The sequence below is a fragment of the Cibotium barometz genome, chromosome 22 (genome assembly GCF_041138505.1).
Source record: "Cibotium barometz isolate CiBa-2024 chromosome 22, ASM4113850v1, whole genome shotgun sequence".
Classification (NCBI taxonomy): Eukaryota; Viridiplantae; Streptophyta; class Polypodiopsida; order Cyatheales; family Cibotiaceae; genus Cibotium; species Cibotium barometz.
In genome coordinates this window covers 46,626,067-46,648,015 of record NC_141067.1, presented here as the reverse complement: position 1 = coordinate 46,648,015, position 21,949 = coordinate 46,626,067, and the positions used below count along the sequence as shown (strand labels likewise).

Genomic DNA, 21,949 nt, shown 5'->3' with positions numbered 1-21,949 from the left:
ACAATGAACTTCAGAAGACTCTAGTGCACGAAAACAAAAAAGATTTCTACTCTGTTTGCAACAAAAATGATGAGGCAAGGAAACATGATTCAGCTAGCAACATTGAGAATGACAAACAACATAGTGTCATTGAGATTATTATGCAACTACCTATAAAGAACAGATTGCGTGAGGCCTATGAGAAGGTTGGAATGCACGTCACTGTGGATGAGTTGCCTTCTACTTATGATGGTGATGTTTTCTTTGAGCTACCAGCTACTTCAATGAAACATCGCACAAAAGGTACGGAGTCAAAATTTGATGGTCATGTTTGGAGTGATCTTGTTACAACAAATATAGTATTTCCTGGTGTGGTTCGTAGAAAGGAATGTGGAGGTCACCTTCGTTGTATAAATGCAACTTGTGGTTATAAAGAAAGAATTGGGATAGAGAATGAGAGACAATGGGATGGGAGATTGATTAGAGTGGCCCCAGCAAATGTGTCAATTGAATCATATGGCTCCTTATCATGTATACATTGTGGTCGTCCACCAATTTGCTTGGAGAGATGTTACTGTGAAATGTTACTCTGCATGCCAGAATGTAGAAATGGTGTGAATCTTACTTGTGCAGTCATACACCATGGCCATCATAATCATCCCGTTGGAGATGGTTTGAATAGAAGAACAAAGGATGCCATTAAAACCAAAGTTTCTGAAATGGTGAGGGTTGGTGGTGCTGTATGCCCTAAAGGGATACAAAATATAATTGTCCAAGACATTATTCTGGAAACTTTATTGTCTAAAAATGTGCAAGATGGGATTAAGATGTCGGATGTTGAGCTACAAGATTTGCTAAAACAATGTGAACCTTTGCTTGACAAAAGAAGGTAATTACCATAACATTTGTTATTACATTGATTTATTAAATTATGTTATCACAATGAATATTGATCAACTTTATGTCTGTGTAGATTATCAAGATGGATTGAGGAGGGTCGACGTGACTCTCGACCTGTGTCAGATGGGCTAGATGGAATTTTATACTTGAAAAGACATTGTAGATATAATTATTTCCAAAGTGTAGTGTTTCCTAGACAATTGCAACATAGTTCATTCAGCAGGTGTCATGTATTTAAAATGTCTACCCAAGGTTCTGGTTCAGGGGTTGATTTGGTAAATAAAATGAGACCTGGAGGAGAGCTGGGTCATTGTTGGGTGTTGTTTGACTTTGTGAAGCGAATGAAAGATTGGACTACCATGGCTTGCCATGTGTATAATCCTTTTATCCAAGAGTTGCAAACAATTGCAACTTGTGACTTCAAGGTGGAAGATACCGACGCACAAATTCTATTTTGGGATACTCTCAACAAAGTAATGGTTTCAGAAGGGTTTGACAATGCTGAATTCAAAGGGTTCATGGCAGATGAGGCCCAAGCCAACTGGAGAGCTGTACGTGCCACTTTCAATGGTGGCCCTGACAATATAATGGAAGGGAAAGAGCGTTCTTGCCTTTTCCATTGGGAGCAAAGTCTTCATTCCCATGCAAAGGCATGTATAAAAGTTGGCAGCCAAGAGGAATTTAAAATCCGATGTAGACGCTGGAAGGATGCCTCTACAGAGCAAGCTGCAGAAGTCAAAATGAGAAGCCTAAGGGCATGGTGGAATGCAGGCCATGCAAGTGACTCAGACTTGCCACGGCTTGAAACTTGGTTTGCATGGTGGCATGCTAGGATTTCCCATTGGGGCCACTACATTATAGAGGTTGGTTTTGTATTTCTCTTGAATTTTTTTTGTCATGTTAATAATGTAATTTTGCCATTACAATATCTCTGCAGAGTATGTCAGATAACGAGAAGTACTTGATACCTCGAACAAATCTAGCAGAGTCTATTCATGGTAGTTGGAGGGCTGGATTGAACCATGTCAAATATGTTGGTCTCTACAATGCCTCTATTAGTGACCTCTCAAATGCAATTTTACAAAGCGCTAGATACACATCTTTTTTGAAGGGCCAGTTTATCGGAAGTGGGCCAAGTCTGGAGACCTTAAAAAAAGATCTTTAAAATCTCGGATTGACATTAGTGCCAAAACAGTTGTTGATCTAACAAGTGATGTTGCAAAGGAAATGGGTGTTGCATCTGAAGTATGTTTTAATGATGGAGATGACAAGACTGTGCGAAGGAAAAGGCCAAAGTCAATGCCTTCAAATATATGTGAGGATGATAGTCACCGCCCTGAGTACAGTTATGCAAATAAGAAAAGATACTCCATGTCTTCAAAATCTAGTACTAAATTTACAACAGAGAGTTTTGAGGATGATGATTCCAAGAGTGTACAAGAATATGAAGTGCATGATGCAAATTGGGCATTAGGAAGAGTTCCTATAACAAGCCAAGTCCATTGCCAGGCTTGGCTTGGACAAGGAGGAAAATGTAACAAGCTTGTCAATATAAAGGATCGTGAAAATCAACGTGGAGTTGTTGCACCATCATTCTTTGGGAGGATTCAAACACCAATTGGAGTGAACTCCCAAATGATTTGGTTTTGTGGAAATGATGTAACCCACACGTGGAAGCCATCAACTAGCATTACAGGTATTCCAGGACCATCACCAGGAAGGTGGAAGGTTCAATCAAGAACATCCTTGACAAGTGCAGAGATTGCCAGGTTGACAAGCTCGGTGTTTGTCATATTAGGAGTGTCAACTCCGATGGTGGGTGCAAGTTGTGCTTCACCAATTCAAGCCCATGATGAAACAATAGTATTGCATGAAGATCGACCTCGGCGTCGAGATGGCAAAGCAATCAGATGGCGAAACAAAATCTCCAAAGAAATGGAAGATAGAATTCAGAGGTCATTGGTCATGAAATGCATTGTTAAGGACGCAACAGTCGTGAAGGCCATGGAGCATGATGAGTTCATTGTTTCTACAGAAGGATCAATGCAAAAAGGTATTGAATACAAGATTGACATTTCTCCATTTCCTTCTTGCAATTGTGAAGACTTCATTGGACGATCCCGCAAATTGGATGCCTATATTCCATGCAAACATATTTATTACATCTTCCTTTCATACCTTGGATTGGATAGCAGAAATAATATGTTTGTTCACCAAGCCACCTTGAGTAAAAAAGAGATATTCCAGGCATTGTCCCGCATGCCTTGAGGTTTAGTTTTTGGAGACTGTACTTTCATGATGGTCAACAAAAAATGGAAGGGCTATTATAATAATCCTTTTTCCATAAGGATTTTGAACCACAAAAATGGTATTTTTTTGAAGACTAAACCTTCATGATGTTGAAAACAAAATGAAAAGATATCTATAATAATCCTTTTTTCCATGAAGATTTTGAACCACAAGAACAATGTTTTTGGGGCCTTTTGCATTTCTCCTTGTGTAAATTTTTGGTTTGTTTCTCTACTTGTTGATAATTGTGGCAAGATGCTTTGTAGGAAACTTATTTGAAATAACATGAACTCAACACATCTAGCTAGTAGTAGCAAAATACCAAACTATGAGTGTAAAATATTGACTTAAAATTTAGCTATATTTGTTACATTTCCTTTTGTACCTTGGATTGGATATAAGAAATCCTTTTTTCCATGAGTAATTTGAACCACAAGGATAGTGTGCTAATTATTCTCCGCTTGATAATTGTGGCAGGACATTTTGAAGGATGATTTTACATCACAAAAGTTTGAACATGTCTTCTATGTGATAAATCATGTCTTCATTTTCATTTGCATAGGTAGAAAACTTATTTGAAATAATGTGAGCATGTATTGGAAAATACAACAAATAGCAAAATAGAAAATATTGTGAGTGTATTTGACTTAAAATTGGGCTATATTATTTACATATTAACTTATATGGATAGAAAAGATAATATTTTTGGTCACCAAGCTAACTTGAGTACAAAAGAGATCTTCACAGCATTATCTTGCATGCCTCAAGGCCTGGTTTTTGCAGATTGCACACCTTCATGATGTTGAACAAAATTTGAAAGGACTATTATAATAATACTTTTTGCAGATTGCACACCTTCATGATGGGAAGCCTTGTAGGATGATTTTACAATCACAAAACTAGTTGTTGTGGTTTATTAGTTTACAAGGATAACCACTTCTTTTATTGTTTCTTTTATTGAGCAATATGGACCCTTCATTTACAAAACGGTCTCATAATCATGGACTCATTTCATGAACTTCAAGAGTTAGAAAACTTGTTTAGTCAGAAATGAGGATATCCATTTCTTTTCTTAAGCAATATGACCCCTTTATTCACAAAAGGGGTCCATACACTTGGATTGTTTTCATAAACTTTGACACAAAAAAACTACATTCTGATCCAATTTGCTCAAATGCTCAGATGGTTTTGCTCAAAAATTAGAAATCCCCTCTTGCTTTATGGTATTCAATGGAACCATCTGACTTGCATTTCACCTTATAAACCCATTTCCAACCAATAACATTTTTGTCCTGTGGTAATGCAACCAAATCCCATGTTTCATTATGAGCCAATGCGTCCATCTCAACATCCATTGCCTTCTCCCATACATACTTTCCAATAGCTTCTGTATAGCATTTAGGTTCCACATGCTTCACCAAAGAGGTCATATATGCGTAATGCATAGCAAAATGACGATATGTCAACCTGTCAACTGGATGCCTGACCCTTTCGGATCTCCACAATGCATGTGGATCACTCTGAACACCTGTCACTCTAGCATGTGGAGGCACATATCTATCCTGCCTTGCACCAGGTGTGCGTAAAACTGGTATGCCAAGTTCCTCATCCAAACTCTCTGAACTTGACGACTCATAACCTCTAATTCCAATTCCTTCAATCTTCTTTTTTTCTTTATCCACAACACTACTCCCAGTGCTCACACTCTCATGTCTCAAGCGTCCTGACCATGGACGTATAGTGCTACTCTCAGACTCTGCTGGCCCAGACATAGAGATAGAACTTGCTTGTGGCAAGTTCACATGCACATCAGCATCAAGGGAATCAATGACACCCTCATCCTTTGCTTTGTACCAACTAGCAAGTTCATCAAACACCACATCTTGTGAGATAACCACTTGCCTAGTTTTGGATTGTAACATTTATACGCCTTGCAATCCTATGCATATCCAACAAACACACACTTTTATACCTTAGGATCCAACTTCCTCCTTCTCTTGTCAGGCACATGTACATAAGCTATGCAACCAAAAACTTTGAGGTGTCCAATGTCTGGCCTAAAACCTATAAGCCGCATCTCTGGCGTACTTCCATGTATGGCTGCTGTAGGTGTCTTATTAAATATATACACTGCGGTGGCACATCCTTCTGCCCCAATAATAATCTGGCATGCTCTTTTCATTAAGCATTGCCCTAGCCACTTCACAAATGACTCTATTCTTCCTCTGAGCACGCAACACCATTTTGCTGAGGTGTATACCTGCAAGTTAATTGCCTTCTTATGCCATGCTTTCTCAAGAAATGCTCAAAAGCATGTGAGGTATATTCACCACCTCCATTTGTCCTCAAACATTTTATCCAAGAGCCATATTGCTTCTCTGCAAAAGCTTTGAAGCCCATAAACTTTCCCAACACTTCACTTTTCTCTCTGAGAAAGTATATCCAAGTCATTCTGGTGAAATCATCAATGAATGTCACATAATATAAGCTGCCTTTAATGGATGGGTTTTGTGCAGGACCCCATACATTGCTATGCACTATCTCAAGTGGCTTGCTACTCATGTTGCCTTCTCTAGGAAACGGTAACCTTGACTGCTTTCCAAACTGACAGGCATCACAAACATGCATATTCCCATCATACTTGAATCTAGGCAACCCACTAACAATGCCTCTTTCTTGCATGTTCTTTAGCCTTTGTATATTCACATGTCCAATCCTCTTATGCCACATGTCAATGTCCTGTACCACATTTCGGCTTTTAGAGAACATGGCTGATTTCAACTCAAGAATCCCAGCATCCAGCTTAAATAACTTGCCTTCTTTCTTGCCTTTGGGGCAATGAATCTACATCCATTTTTGAAATCCTCAACAACGAAGCAACCATGCTCGTTGAAACGAACCTGTAATCCCTGTTCCACCATTTGACCAAACTTTTTGTATAATAGAAGGCACATACAAGACATCTGCCATAGATTTTGTTTCACCATTGTGCATAACCAATGGTACAATTCCAACATGTGTGATAGCATGTTGGGTATCATCTCCTATCTCCATATAGCCTTTCACATCCATAGGCTTCATATGCTCAAACCATTTGCCATGACAAGTCATATGGTTTGATGCTCCAGAGTCCATATACCAAGTGTCATCACTTTTAGCATTTGTCATCATAGATCCCACAACATGTTTCATGGCAAATAAGTGATTTGCGCTGCCATCATTACTGCTTGATGCATAATTTTCACCATGTTGTGCATAATGTCCACCATGTTGTGCTCTACCCCCTCTCAAATCATTTTGTTTGCGGAAACAATCACGTGCCATATGTCCAAATTTCCCACAATAATGGCATTCCACATTTTGCATAGATGTTTGTTGGCCTTGCCAACGTCCTCTACCACGAGGATTACCTCTACCTCTCTGAGGTGTATATCCACGACCACCTCTAGCACCATATGTAGGCTGAAAATTCTGTTGTGGTGACCTATCTTCCCATTCGTGAGACCATTACCATGGCCACATGATGCAAATCTCCCCCTGCCTCTAAATCCTCTTGTGAATAGAAAGCCTGATTTTTGCCATTATCATCATGGCTAGTAGATGCATCATGAAAGGAGTCACTAAGTTTTATTTCCTCAACAAGCAAGAGTGAAACCAACTCATCAAAGTCTGGTAAACCTGTACTCCAGACCGAGATGGATATATCAAAAGACTTATATTCCTTGCCCAAGACCACGCAAGGTAATGTCTACCAAATCATCATCAGGCTGGCATGGGGGCATTGATTGTTGCCAATGCATTTGCATACTTCTTTATCTCTTGTACATAATCATGGATGCTCCTTCCTTTCTGTTTCACATTATGCATCTATTGTCGCTCGCAGACTTGCGAGCACTAGTGTCTGTATCAAACAGCTTTACCAATGTATCCCATGCATCCTTGGGATTCTTAGCATCATGTATATGTATGAGTATAGCATCCGAGATACATATAGACAGGTAATGCAAAACTTTGTATGCTCTTTCTTACCATTGCTTATATGAGCTACAACCTGCTCTGCTGTGTAGGTTGTCGGGGTAGTTTTGGCTCTGGCTCAGCACTTGTAATAAGATTCCAAAAACCTTTTCCCTTCAGAAAACTTTTAATCCTATACTTCCATGCCAGGAAGTTCTTCCTATCCAACTTTTCACCCACAATTTGTACTAGATTGTCAGACATATTTGCTCAATGCAAATGCACCTTTCGCACACATCCAAATCTATAAACGAGCCTTCCTCAGCTCAACCACACTCTAATAAGTGTTCCAAATACTAAAGTACTTAACAAACTTCACTTTTGATGTAGAAAATCAAACTGATTGCATCCAAACTATGATTGCATCTGACATGCGTAGTCCAAGAAGGTACCCTATTTTGGTACGCTTTCCAAGGCTTAAAATTACAATGTAATGGCTCAATCAAGTGTGGATAACTTGCATTGACACCTAAACAAGCTCTATGTTGCATATCAACACCAACCAAGGTGCGTACATTCCAATTTTATCAAACCCCCTTCTCTGTTTTGAGAAAAACCAGTAAAACCAATAGTAGAATTGCTCTAATTTCTTCAATGCTTGTCCAAATTGAGAGACCAGGCATTCATTAGCTTAGCAATGATGTCCACTAACTCCATGTAAAAGGAATTAGGCCAGTTGTTTAAGATGAGAGAGTAATTTGTCGATTAATCACACTCTGTTTCACTAAACACAATAGATAGCCTGTTTAATCAGCTCATTTCCAGCTCTATAATGCATAATTGCTCCAACCAATCATGTAGAAACCTCCTCACTATGTGAATCACAAATTTTCTAAGGCAATTTTGGAAGCTATCAATAACAACAATTGATTTGAGTCCTCCACTTAGCAAAAATATCATAAAATGCTCTGTTTTCCCTGTATGAGCTATGCCGCCTGCTGTAGAGGAGATTTGGAGGGATTGTAGTGTCAATTGAAAGTGTATTTAGTTGCCTAGAACACCAAGGCATGTGAGTAACCCATCAATTGTCTGATTTTTGCCAAAAACTTACTCCAATTTCATCCACCAAGTGACTCTTTTTCTCTGTTTTGTGAGAGCTTCAAAACTAGTAATTTTCAATCACTCAAATGCATCATATTTGCTCCAAATTCAGTGTAGGGATTGCATATGAGTTGCCAATACATTCATCCTTGTCACATACATGTTTATTTGCCAGATTTGCATCTATTTTCACCATACATCACCGCTTCCAATCTCCAATGGAAAGCTTGCAAAAAACCAGAATTTTCCTTTGCTTTGGGCAACCCTAATTTGCCTTGTTTGTGCTTGAATCACCTGCAATCCACTCAAGGATGTTTAGTAGACCTTACCCGTTAGGCCAAGCTCTCAGATCTGATAGAAATTGGTGTGCTCCAAGCTTCAGAGCATCAATGGAAAGCTTCACAGCTTTTCTTCACACCTTCTTCTCCCTCTTCTTTCACTCACTCATAAACCCTAATAGAGAGCACCAAGCTCTGATACCATGATGAAAAATAGGTAGAGGGAGAGGAGACATACACAGGAGAAAACCCTAATACACTTCTACAAGTGTGGTCTCTAGACACCTCTACTAGGTGAAACAATATTGTAAACCATTTCAATTATGGAAAATGCTTTACTATAAATCAATAAATGATAAACTCTTTATCGCTTACCCAATCTATATATACATATGCTACAATATGTGGATTAGGTATGCCTCCAACACACCTTACATTAATAGACAAACAAAATCAATATATGTACTTTGAGACTGTTTTGACATGAATAACACAACATCCAATTTGTGTTCTCAATATAAATATGAAGTCTGGCGTATAACAAATCTTTGATGCCTCCCCATGATAGTGGCAACGCATTACCTACCCATAGGTGGCAATATAGTACCCAATTGTAACCGCACAATAAAAAATAATGGGTCCCTGTACGCACTCCATAAACATTTTACAAAACACAAATGTGTATAATTTATCTTTTTCCTAGCAAAGTAAAGAGAAACAAAGTCCACTTTATCGTGTCTATCAAAACACCAAATCTATCTCTCAATTTGGACAAGTACCTCCGTACAATTCATTAATAACTACATACTCATGGATATACTCTCTTGCGTTGAAATATCCATAAGAGCCATCTCTTCACAAGATGGATGAGTCACTTACTATACGAAGTGCTCACCTCAATTGAAGTAAAACCTTTGGCACTAATAGAACAAAGTCACAGGCATTCCAAAAGAGCCATCTCTTAAAAAGATGGATGAGTCACTTACTATGAAGTGCTCACCTCAATTGAAGTAAAACCTTTGGCACTAATGGCACAAAGTCAAGGGCATTCCAATACCCAATCCTTGATGATCCAATGACATCTAATCAACAACTATGTCAATCTGTGAACTCTACGGTTAAGTATCTAGATATGAGTCCTCCTAGGACATGATAGTAGCTATAGACTCAAATTTCATTGTGAATAAAAATAGCAAAATAATCGCCCCAAATATTTTGTGGATCTACCTCATGGCCAACTGCCATGCTTGAACATAGCGAGAATACACTTTCACGCTGCCTATCCAAAATACACATTGAACACTCTTGGAAACTAGGCACACATTTTGACAAGGTCAAGGCTTTACTTACATATCTTGCCATCGCCTTGCATCGCTATAGCCTAAGCCGTGAATGCTTCATGGCTTAGGCTTTGGCTATGGCAATGCATGGCCATGGGGCACGGCATAGCTAGGCCTAGGGTGCAGCAAAGCAAGGGCGTAGCTTTTGTTGGGGGGGGGAGGGGTCACCTAAAAATATGTAAGTATACCACATGAGTTCAAATGAAGGGGTTTTTTAATTTAGAATTTTAAGGTAAATTTACAGAAGGGGTTTTTAAATGATTTTTCAAAATAAACCCGTAAGTTCATAAAGAAAAGGAGGTCATTCTATTTATGAAAAAATCACAGATAAAGGGTTTTTTTAATACCCCTTGAATGCATGTGATACATAGGGCCTGTTTGGTAGTGCACTCCCCAAGGGCATGACCTTGGCTATGGTCATGGCTATGCCTTGCCATGGCCATGCATCACCATCACCATAGCCAATCCCAAGCCGTGCATGCTTCACAGTGTACGCTTGGCTATGGCAATGCATGGCCATGGCAAGGCATAGCCAAGCCTAGGATGTAGCAAAGCAAGGGCTTAAACTTGGCTATGGTGATGCATGGCCGTGTGGCGAGGCATAGCCAAGCCTAGGCTACCAACAAAGCGAGGGCACAACCTTAGCTATGGCAATGTATGGCTATGGCTATGCATTGCCATGGCCATGCATCGCCATAGCCAAGCATAAGCCGGGAAGCATTTGTAGCTTAGGCTTGGCTATGGCGATGCATGGCCATATGGCAAGGCATAGCCAAGACTAGGCCCAACAAAACAAGGGCACGGCCTTGGCTATGGTAATTCATTGACGTGGCTATGCCTTGCCATGGCCATTCATTGTTGAGATATCGAGCTCGTCTAGTGAGGCGGTGGCCACTGATGACCCGCCTAGGGGATAGGCCCCACACTTACACCACTGGCATGGTTGGTGAGATCATGGGAGATATGCGGCCAGTGGGATGACAGGCTGTGTGACAGCCATTCTAGAGACTGGCATAGTTATAGCGCCAGCTCATTTAGTCGGGTTCACACTATAGAGAACCCGTGTATGTATTTGGTTGAGTACCTTTCATATTGTGTGTACTCTTATTCTTGTATATGGTGTGTTGAGTGTTAAGTAGAGAAGAAGAAGATTTTCAGCCTCTCACCGTGTGTGTTCTCTATTAGGGTTTTGTGAGTGTGTATGTGTGCTTGCAAGAGCTCAAGCTCTCTTCCCCCCTGCATCTTTTCATGGTATAAGAGCCTGGTTCGTGCTAAGGGCTGAGCTGCAAGCAAGAGAACCACAGGAAGTGGTACGAGGGTAAGAGCTTCAACTACTCCTCCCTATTTGTGTTGGTGACTACACCCTTGTTGGGAGCTCTATGGGAGGCACCGGCAACGGTCTCTGATTGAGGAGCTTTCTTCGTGGGAGTAAAGCTATAGGGCAACTATAGAGTCCTATCGGACTGATATTTTTTGGCCAAAAACGCGTTTCGGGCGCGTCTGGACCTCCGTTTTTGAGAAAGCAGGCGATTTCAAGCACTGCGGGTAAGTCATCGATTCTCTCTGCAGAACTCTGTTTTGAGAACTGCAGGAAGACAGATTGACTGTGCAGACACTCTGGGTGCTGCAAAGAGGTCTACAGTTGCCATTTGGTGTATGTATGCACATTGAAGTCACTGGTTGTGACATTTGAGAGTACTACAGTACCGCTGTGCAGAAAATACAGCAGTTTGTGCAAAAAAACAAGAGTGCAGTTTCTGGTAAAATTGTGTGTTTGGCAAGATGTCTAATGATGGCATAACACAGATTGTGGCTGAGAAGCTGGATAAGAATAACTTCCATGCTTGGAGGTTCAGGTTGACGAATTTCCTGATGCGAAAAGGCTATTGGGACTACATAGAAGGTGAGCATGAAGAGGCACCGGAGATACCGGCCGACTGCTTTGCAGATGTGAAAGAGTTTAAAGATTGGAACCAAGGAGCCAGGAAGGTTATGTATTGGCTCTCCATTAGTATATAGGACACCATGATTGGGCACATTCAAGATGCCAAGTCCCCCAAGGAGGCGTGGGACACCTTGGTAAAGCTTTATGAAACAAATACCAAGGCACGTAAGATACAGTTGAAGAATGAACTTCATACTGTGGAGAAAAAGAGCATGTCTGTGAATGACTATGCATTGAAGATAAAGGGTATTGTGGAATCCTTTGCATCTATTGGTGTGTCAGTAGATGATGATGATAAGGTGGAGGTCTGTCTACGTGGTCTCGGGCCACAATACAAGGCGTTCAAGACGTCTATTCAGACTCGGGAAAACATTCCCAACTTTACAGATTTGGTGTCTATGCTGATTATCGAAGAGAAGAACTTGGGTGAAGACCAACAGTCTTCACAAAGTAAAAACAGTTCAGAGCAACAGGCCTTCTACACGAGTTCAAGAAGAAGAGGACGAGGTAGAGGAGGCCATGGATGCGGTCAAGGAGGTGGCCGAACAGGTAATCAGAATTATGGCCAGCAACAGCAGCAACAACAACAGTCCCATAATCAACAACAACAACAACACACAGGTGGAAGAAGGCAAGGGGAGTCAAAGAGGCCGTGGAAATTGGCAAAGGCAATATAATGATGCACGTGAATGCTATTATTGTGGTAAGCCTGGACATGTGCAGGCAGAATGTTATAAGAAGCAGGCTGACATGCAAAATGGAAAAGTGCAGCAAAACAACTATGCATCCTCCTCAAGCAGAAATAATGAGGATAATGAAAGGTTGTTTGTTATGCAGCATGTCGTGAATGCCATGTCTGAAAATGTTGATGCAGCACAAAAAGATAATGTATGGTATGTGGATTCAGGCGCTTCGAACTACATGACGAGTCATGGGGAGTGGTTCAAGGAGATGAAAAACCCGGAAAGACCAGGTTTTGTGGAAACAGGGGATGACACTGCTCATCCAATTGCCCATGTTGGAGATGTGCCATTGTCTATGCAGGATGGCAAAGTGAAGTACCTTGCAGATGTACTTCATGTACCGAACATAACAAAGAATCTGGTTTCAGTTGGCCAGATGATTGAGCAGGGTTTGCAGGTTCGGTTTAACCCTGATGGGTGTTATGTTGAAGATTTGAAAGACAAGTGCAGGTTGGTTGCAAAAGGCAACAGAGTGGATAGAATGTTTACATTGAATGTAGACATGCCTGAAATGAGTGCTGTGATGTTTGCAAATGGTTCAGGAGTTGTTGCAGACACAGACATATGGCATAAAAGAATTGGACATGTAAATGTGCAGAGATTGAAGTCTATGCAGACAAAAGGAATTGTGACAGGGCTACCAAAATTTAAAGTGGAAGGTATGCAGAAAATATGTGAAGGATGCCAATTTGGGAAGCAAACAAAGCATGTGTTTCCACGTAACAGATATGTGAGCAGAAATGCACTAGATGTTGTGCATTCAGATGTATGGGGTCCTACGAAGACCATATCTATGGGAGGCTGCAGGTATTATGTGACTTTCATTGATGACCACACAAGGAAAGTGTGGGTATATTTCATGAAAGAGAAGAGTGAGGTGTTCACTCACTTTCAGAATTTTAGAGTTTTGGTTGAAAAGCAAACAGGAAAATATGTAAAGTGCCTAAGGTCAGATGGAGGGGGAGAGTACTTCTCCAATGATTTCTCTGAATTTTTGAAGAATAATGGTATTCGGAGACAGTTTACATGTAGTAGATACACTCCGCAGCAAAATGGAGTTGCTGAGCGGAAAAACAGGCACATTGCTGAGATTGCGCGAGCATTGATGGAAGAGAAGAATATGCCGCATTGCTATTGGGCTGAGGCTGTTTCTACAGCAGTATACATCATGAACAGGACTCCAGCTGCAGCCAGAGGAGAGGTTTACTGGCAGAAAACCAGATTTGTCTCATCTGAAAGTCTCTAGATGCATTGCATATGTGCATGTGCCAGATGAGCTGAGAACTAAGCTGGATCCAAAAGCTGAAAAATGTGTGTTTATTGGATACTCCCTTGAGCAAAAGGGATACAGGTGTTATAACCCTGCTACACATGAGTTGAGGATAAGCAGGGATGTTGTCTTTGATGAGATGAGCACCTAGTATGCTGCTGAAAAAGAAGCTATTGGGGCTGATGTGAGTGGAAGTGTGGTTGCACAGAATGCAGGTCAGCAATCACAGTCTTTGAGTGGACCAGGAGAGTCCTCATCTAGTGGGTCTATTGATAGACCATGGAGTGGGAGGCTGCATCATAATACCAGTCCTGCAAATGTGATTAGTACATCACGTAAAGGAAAAGAGAAAGTGGTTGAGCCCCTTGGTATGCTTGACATTTCTGTAGGGCATTCTCATGTTGATGGAGAGTCTAGTGGCTCAGATATGAGCCTTGATGAGGAGCTTGGGATCCCAGCTATGAGAACACCTAGTGTAAAGAAGGCTATGGAAGCCATAAATGAGAAGCTGCGAAGATCTAGGAGAGTGAAAAATCATGTGCAGAGATTTACCTATGATGGTTATGTGGCACATCACTATGCATATATGGCAAAGGTTGTGCAGGTTGTTGAGCCCACATGCATTGATGAGGCTGTTGGAAATGTGTATTGGGAGAAAGCCATGGATGAGGAGATGGATGCACTATATGGAAATAAAACTTGGGATTTAGTGCAATTGCCTGAAGGCAAGAAAGCCATTGGATACAAGTGGGTGTAAAAAGTTAAACATAACAGTGATGGAAGCATAAACAGGTACAAGGCTAGATTGGTAGCCAAAGGATATGCGCAGACATATGGGATTGATTATGAGGAAACTTTCAGCCCAATTGCCAAGATGGCAACAGTGAGAGTTGTGATAGCAGTGGCTGCGTCAAAGCAATGGTCTTTACATCAGATGGATGTAATTCTTGCATGGGGATTTGCAAGAAGAGGTGTATATGTTGCAGCCACCTGGTTATGAGGATGTGGGTCACCCCGAGTATGTTTGCAGGTTGAAGAAAGCCTTGTATGGCTTAAAGCAAGCACCAAGAGCATGGTCTGACAAGATTTCTGAATATCTTGTCACTATTGGCTTTCATGTAGCCAATGCAGATTTCTCATTGTATGTGAGACATGGTGATAGAGGAGTTGTACTTGTTGTCATCTATGTAGATGACTTGATCATTACGGGGGACCATGATGCAGAGATCTTGCTTAGACAGAAGTTTGAGATGAAGGATCTGGGGGAGCTCAGATATTTCTTGGGCATTGAGTTGATTAGGTCACCACATGGTATTGGATTACTGCAGAGACCGTATGGCTTGGACATGTTGTCCAAGTATGGCTTGGACATGTTGTCCAAGTATGGTATGACAGGCTGTAAGCCTATTTCTGTGCCATTGGATCAGAATGGCAAGTTGAGTGCAGATTCAGGAGAGATCTTGGAGGATCCTACTATGTACAGGAGCATAGTAGGAAGTTTGATCTACATGACGATCACCAGACCAGATTTGAGCTATGCTGTTGGGTTGGTGAGTCAGTTTATGCAGGCTCCACGGAAACCGCATTTAGATGCAGTGAGACGCATACTGAGGTATGTGAGGTCTACTTTGCATTGTGGACTATTCTATGAGACTGGGACAGAGATATGTGTACATGGGTACACAGATGCTGATTGGGCTAGTAGTATCTCAGATAGGAGATCTACTAGTGGCTTCATGTTTTCTTTGGGGAGTGCTGCTGTGACTTGGAGCAGCAAGAAGCAGCCTACGGTTGCTCTATCGAGTACAGAGGCCGAGTACAGAGGAGCTGCTATGGCAGCATGTGAGATTTGATGAAACTCTTACATGGGGTTAGTGCATTGTTTAAGAAAATAAATTTTCTTTGTATACAAAGTTGATCCAATGGTTGAATTTAAGCATATTTTGATATTAAGATATGTAGGTTTATGGAGTCCATGGCCATAGAAGAGGTTTATCAAAAGAAAAGATGTCTCTAGATTTAGATAGAAATCCAATGATCCAAATGGTCAAATTTTAGATGGTAGTGAGTACTATAATTTATCAGCTTACTTTATTTTGATTTAATAGTTCGATTTAGAGTTATAGTCTTTGTAAAAATAGTTTTCAGTTTATAACTGTTAGATTTTGAGCCATGAAAATGATAACAGTTGTCGTTTTAAAAAACTCATGGAAATTTAGATTTCACTTTGCTGACAAAGTGGATTTTGCAATCCAAATTTCCATCGAGACTAACGTTCCTATTGTGACATCGAAATTTTGGTTTTTAAAAAAAAAGAAATTTTAGTCCATAATGAACGAAAATTTCACTTTTATTAGATGAAATTTTTAGTACGTCAAAAATTTCGTCGATGAAAAAAAATTCCGTCAAAAACTCCATCAATGGAAAAAATTCCCGTCGTCCAACGGAGAAAATTTTGTTGACGGAATTTCATTTTTGTCATTCAAAATTTCAATCCATTCGATGGAAATTTGAATTCTTGAATCCACTTGGATTCTGGTATATTCCAAGTAGATTTCAGAATCCAAGTGGATTCTAGTATATTCCAAGTGGATTTTGGTATATTCCAAATTTTTTCACAATGGAATTTTTTTTCGTTGAACGGAATTTTTCACGGAAGTTTTTTTAGTCAATGAAATTTTTTATGGATTTTTTTCGATTGACAATTTTTTTGATGAAATTTTGTCCATCGACGAATTTTTTGACAGAACTTTTTTGGTCGTAAAATTTTTCATCCAATAAAAGTGAATTTTTTGTGCATTATGAAGCAAAATATATTTTTTTGGATGAAAATTTCACTCTCACAATAGAAACGTCACTGTGTCCAAAATTTTGGATTCTAGAATCTATTTCGTCAACAAAGTGAATTTTGGAATCCAAATTGTCATCAAGTTTTCAAAACGACAGATGTCATTTTCACGCCTCAAAATTTAACTGTTACAAACTAAAAACTGTGTTTTTTGAAAGATGATAACTCTAAATCAAACTGTTAGATCAAAATAAAGTAAATTGACAGATTGTAGCACTCACTACCATCTAAAATTTGACTATTTGGATCGTTAGTTTTCTATTTGAATCTAGAATTGATTTCGTGCAATAGGAGCACCACTAGTAGCAGCAACAAGTTGATTGATAATGTCTTTGAAGGATTCAATATGTAAAGTCATAGGAGTACCAATTTTGTATTTTAAATTGTTCAAGAGATTACGAAGATAAAGAATTTCAGTAACAGATTTCTTCTCAAAAGTAGTAAGAAGATATTGTTAAATATCATGAGAAGTAGGAAGATTGAATACATCCAGCATAAGAGAGTCATGAAGATCAGATAAGATATACCGACGAGCAGCTTTATCCAACGGATCCAATTCGAGTAATTAGTTTGCCATTGCTCAAAAATAGGACCAACAGTAACAAGAGCGTTTATCCTTTTCTGCATCAACAGGTTGAGATAGACAGACAAGATTTTCCAAAACAATATCAGAAAGATTGTCACCTTCAAGTATTAACATTATCTTGGCCTTCCATCTGGGAAATCCTTAGCACGAAAGATGAGCAAAATTATGTTGCACAAAAAACACCATAACTTTCAACTCCAAACTCTGATAAAGCCAAGCAAATACTCAGAATTTACCACACGAGCTGCACGTTGCATGTTATCCTCTTTTAAGTGGTGTTTACCCTAAATGACATAACGTTTGATAGGAATATCACAGTTTTGGTACCAATTGTGCTTCTATAATACAATTCCAATTAGGATAAGATATGGTGGTCTAGATCAACCATCCAAGGACCTGCATAAACTTGTTAACACAGTGATTAATCACTAGAATTCTATAAAACATGAATAAACGATTGAATGAAACATAAAACATGCGCATGAATGGAATTAACATAATTGATACTTCCTTTATCTTCTCTTCGCAATAGAAATATCCATAATGCTTTGATACCATGTTGGGCATACACAAACACGAAGAGATAGGGATAGAGTGACTTAGAGAGAGAGAGAGAGAGAAGAAGGAAGAGTGTTATACCATATATGCTCCCAAAAGACTAGTTCATATTAATTATGAGTTTGTATATATAGGTGAGATCTAAGTCAAGTTAGGGTGTAATATATATAGCTCCAATAAGAAATACTCAAGTAAGCCCCTTTGACCACTTAGGAGTCAAACCAATTGACAAAGAGAGCTTGGGCAAGATACTTTTTAGACTTTTATCAATACTTTTTTTCCAACATCAAGGATGAAGTTTCTATATTTTTTCTCTACTCGCAAATGTGTATTCACCAATAGATTCTAACTCATAGATGTTGAGCTATGAATTCATCAAATTTTAGAGAATCTTAGGGTACTAAAATATTTCATATTCTATGGGAATCTTTTCCATATCCAACTATAGTTGTGAATGGGGAGACACATTATGCATCCCAACATATCTATGATTAAATCACTCAATTCATCCATAAGTGTAGGATTCATTGTTGTGGTAAGTGTCATACAATATTTTCACTAATTCCACAAAAATCTATGCCTTGGATCTTACCAAATAGATTCCCGAGTTTGTCTTCAGGATAAACAATCTCCGAGAAAGTATTGTAAATTAGTGTGCAGCCTTGTTCTCAAAATATAATAAAAAGTGAATATTATCTTTTGCACACACACACACACATACATACATACATACATACATACATACATACACACACACACACATATATATATATATATATATATATAGAGAGAGAGAGAGAGAGAGAGAGAAAGATTATACAATAGTCCACCATATACATAATCTCTAATAACTTTCTTCCCATATTTATAAAATTAAGATTTTTTGAATCTTTTATTTCACAACTTGGATAAGAATAAAATTTTACTATGGACCCTATTTTTTTCTATGTGCTTGCAAGCTTTAAATTATTATAAACACCTTATGTGAACAAAAGGCTCGTGACAAAATACCCAAAGAAGAGAGAATTATTACGGATGTTAACTCTTCTAGGTTGTTTTTTAAGACTTGTATTCCACCTAATGTTCTTTTGCAAAGTCCACGTAGGTTACAATAATTTAGGTCCTACACTCAACCATGTTATGAATGTAACATCTACTTTCTTGTCACTTGTGTGTAATTTCAATTTTTCCACAATCATGTGGATTGCATATTAACATCTTAGTTGTCATTATGTAGATGCATGTCTCCCATGGTTAAATAAGTTTTTATCTTTATATTAAGGAAGTGATTTAACTTTAGTATACTTTGGACTTCACACACCATCAAGGCCAAACAAAACACATGACATAAATAATAGCTACATGAAACCACCACCACTCAACTTGCTTTAGTATTGTGTGTAATGATGGAATCAAAGGCAAGTAGCATTACAAAGATCTAGTATATATAGGTGATAAAAATATGTGACTGACAAACAAGAATATGTAACTTAATCCATTTATATCAATTAAGACTCATCCAAAGAAAATTCCAAATTTATGCAAACAAAACAAAGATGAAATATTTAGTGTCTACCCTTGAATCCCTTTATTATTGACAAAACAACGATGCAATATTTAGTGTCTACCCTTGGATCCCTTTATTATTGACAAAACAACGATGCAATATTTAGTCTCTACCCTTGAATCCCTCTATTATTAACAATATCATTTGATTAAGGCTTTCCTAGAAGTCTCTCAATGTCCTTGCATAAGGTATGATAAAGAAGAGGTTAGAAAAAAAGTAGCTATATTTTATCTTACTCGCTAATTAATATGTGGGAACATGGAATCACCAAAATAATCCATCACATCAAATAGAGGTAGTTAATAAAGCTTTTTAATAAGAGTAGTCACATACTAGAAGAATATCCTTCAAGAATAATCCATCACATCAAATAGAGGTAGTTAATAAAGCTTTTTAATAAGAGTAGTCACATACTAGAAGAATATCCTTCAAGAAGAATATTCTAGTCCATATCTACACATTTTGGATGCTTTCTATAGCTTGGATGGCATTACATCTATGAGAGGTATAGCATGTCGTATTACTCCACATTGGATGGAAACAACTCCAACCTAGGACCATGAAAATAATGGTGAAATGTTAGAAACATGGTTCATTAGCTTTTTTGACTTGTGAGCATGGAAATAATGGAGATGTTTAGAAACATGGTTCATTATTACTATATTAGATTTTATTAATTGAAGTCTTCCAAATACAAGTAGAAGACATACGTACCCAAGATATAGAGAAGTCACATTATCTTCTTGGGTTGATTTTGGAGATTCTTGGGTTGATTTAGCAACTACTATTTCTATAGAGTGGGTGGAGGATAAGTTGTCACTTGAACACTCTTGGATGGTATGAGTGCTCAAACCCAATAAGGGAACATTGTCCCTTATAGAAATAGCCTTGGAAAGCTACATATGTCAATAGAACCTTCATGAGATCACCTCAGTTTCTTCATCACACAACTTTGTCAAACAGTGAACCATAACTTCTTACCTCTAGTTTGAGAAGATTGTTTTCTTCTTGAAGAAGGGCTTCCTACAATCAAAAATTCAAAAACAAAAATGCAACACACTACACAAATTACTTTCAAGATTTTTAACAAAATCCACATCTTTACTTAATTTCAAGATCTTCAACAAATTCCACATGATGTTGAGCTCTCACAACCAACCACATTGACTCACCCACTCATTTCACTCAAGTCACACATTCAAATCATGTTCATTATGGGGAATTCTTAGAATCCCATGCACTTTCCTAAAATCTCATGCACTTCATACCTCTAATGCATGCCTAGTAGTGCGCTCAATGTCTTGCCACAATAGTTTGGTATTGGGAACATTAAAAGTATCATAGGTACCATTTTCTCATGTAGATAAAGCAAAATAGAAATGAAATACACAAACTTATCTGAGACAACAGCTAGTGAGGGTATGGTAATTCCTACTCAAAAAATTATGGTGCATATAGAGTTTTTAGTGGGTATGCGATGGCACATCAGTCTTATAGTATGCTTTATAGAGTTTTTAGTGGGTATGCGATGGCACATCAGTCTTATAGTATGCTAACTCCTCATAAGGTAGTAATTGGTTGTTGTCATGATCCTAGCCACTTTGCAAGTTAATGCCTCAAACTACTCTAAGAACTACGAGAGATAAGCTAATGACAAGTGTTTCTATGTTCATGTCTATGGGTGGCATTCTAAGGGCATGCTATTCCTTAACTTTAAACATGATATAAATATAACTCAAAGTTGTTTTCCAACACTAGATTATTAGGGCCCCTATATGATACAATATAGAGTAAGTCATTCCTAAACATGTTGTAAAATCAAATTAAGCCTAAGAACCAAGAACCTTAGAGCATCTAGAAGCTATACTCTTTCATGAATTATTCTTAAAATGATTGAAATCAAAGACCAAGGATGTTTGTTTTATAATTATTAATAATATATTGGTTTTTAAAAAAACTAGCTTTAAGTCCAAGATCCCCTCATAGTTGCCATTTTTCACCACCCACAGTAGGCACCTTTTATTCACTTGTAGGCGATGTCATTGAGGAAAACATTATCAGGTTTGAACTAAGGACCTCCTAGTCTTAGGCATATACCTTCACAACTTGGGCTATCACCTAATTGGCCACATACTAGTCTTTTAGAAAAAATATTTACTTGAATGATGCTTGGTGAAAAATATGGCTTGGAAAATAGGTCTATAAGGAAAGTCTATAAATCTGGATAACATGGATCTTTTTACAGATTCCCCCTAAAAGAAATTGAGATGGATACAACTTAATACAAGTTTTTTATATTTTATATTTTTGACACTCATGCCACATGAAAAAAGAATATGCAACACAATTCATCTTTATGGTTATATGTACAAATAAGAAGTCTCTCACACTAAAAAGAGACATCTAAAAAGAATATGCAACACAATTCATCTTAATGGCTATATGTATAAATAAGAAGTCTCTCACTAAAAAGAGACATCTTACTAAGATGTCTATTTCTAAGAATGTAACATAATTGGACCTAAGGTTATTTTGGAAATTTTTTATATAATATTTTTAGATACTATTTATTTCACTCATGATAAATTTAT

At 38.4% G+C, this 21,949-nt stretch overlaps 1 long non-coding RNA gene across 1 annotated transcript; it reads right to left on the bottom strand.

Annotated features, from left to right (window-relative positions):
• Positions 1-19,822: 19,822 nt before the first annotated feature.
• LOC147626671 (uncharacterized) lies at positions 19,823-20,382 on the bottom strand. The gene is made up of 3 exons (XR_015268684.1): positions 20,340-20,382; positions 20,073-20,254; positions 19,823-19,909 (listed from the first exon to the last, which is right to left on the bottom strand). It is a non-coding gene; the product is annotated as an uncharacterized LOC147626671 (long non-coding RNA).
• Between the last annotated feature and the right edge of the window lie 1,567 nt (positions 20,383-21,949).